This window comes from Nannospalax galili, unplaced genomic scaffold, assembly GCF_000622305.1.
Source record: "Nannospalax galili isolate Female #2095 unplaced genomic scaffold, S.galili_v1.0 scaffold366, whole genome shotgun sequence".
Classification (NCBI taxonomy): domain Eukaryota; kingdom Metazoa; phylum Chordata; class Mammalia; order Rodentia; family Spalacidae; genus Nannospalax; species Nannospalax galili.
In genome coordinates this window covers 1,544,195-1,545,675 of record NW_008355168.1, presented here as the reverse complement: position 1 = coordinate 1,545,675, position 1,481 = coordinate 1,544,195, and positions in this window count along the sequence as shown.

The window sequence follows — 1,481 nt, the reverse complement described above, 5'->3', positions numbered from 1 at the left end:
GTCTAAAACAAAATCCAAACATAAATAAAGAGGACTACCTTAAAAAATTCTGCAGTCCATGGAAAACAAAGCAATAAAGAAAGATTAGAAGACAGTAAAATGGAGATAATATTTTCAGCTAATAGTCCAGCAACTAATTTTTATGAAATAGAAAATTTTCTTGTAAATCAATTAGACACCAGTAACTACTAGGAAAATAAGCAAAAGAAAGAAACAATACGTTTTCTGCAACACTTAAACATAAAATGGTTGCTGAACCTGAATTTGAATTCACAGTAAAAACACAGACATTTTCCACTGCTTACAATTTCACTTACCCTAAAAATAAAAATAAAGGAAAGGGCTCGGTGCTGTTCTATGCCAGCCACAGTGTGGGCCACAGGCAGTCTACCCTTTGCAGGCAGGAGGTACAGAAAGCTGGCACTACCAACAGGAACAGAAGACACAATCCCTAGGTCCTTGTAATTTTGTTCCCAGGAATGTATGGTGAGGTTATAGTCCCACATGTGAAATGACGTATGTTCAAAGATGTTCGTCCCAATGGTGTTTGAAGTAGCAAAAAAGAAGACATAACTCAAACTTGTTAGATACAGTATAGAACTCCTAGACAATGCCACTGGACACAACCTGGCATGTCAGCAGTCCCCAAGGTACATAACTAGTAAAAACAAGATGAAGAGCACCAGGACTAGTATGCGGAGGTGTGTGTACATGCTAGGGAGGGCTTCATAGGGACCTGGGAGCCATGAGTGTTCCTCCAGGAGACAGAGATGCTCAGCTTGAGTCAGGACTGGGAGCCAGGTGGCTCTCTAAATCTATAGCATTTATAACTTTTGATGCTGCACCATATATGCATATTAGTTTAAAATAAGATAAGCTCTAAAGTCTTTGGATGCATTCTTTTCTTTAATGAGAAAAGATTAACTGCTTATAAGCCAATAACATGTATTCAGTGTAAGAAAAAAGCAGACTTTGGAGAATGGTAGGAAGAAATGGACAAAGATTATGAAAACTGTGCCCTCACAGTACTACTTCTGATTTAGGAAGATGTGGAAAATAATATTTAATTAGGTTTGTGCATAAAAACTGGGTCTCTGTGATGGTTGGAGATCACCCTCCTCTCCCAGCCTGCTCCTACGTCTGTATAATGAAATTGCTGGACTGGGTGCTCTCCAAGGTCCCTCTAGCTCAAGAATCCTGTAAAGCATCACTCTCACCTCTCCCTTAGGTCGTTTTATTAACTTGCTTCAACATTAGCCCACAAATTAGAGATTACCAGCTGCTAACTATTGTGTGGATCTTCCACCACATTTAAATAAAATGGTTCCCTCATCAACCTTTCTCTGAACGCCTAGCATATGACACAAGCAGATTCTAGTTATCTTTTTCAGCTAAGATTGTATTTCTATACATTACAATTTGTATTGTTTCTCGTATTCTAAAAATTATCATCTTTTTGGGTCCAACTAAGCCTGACTTTT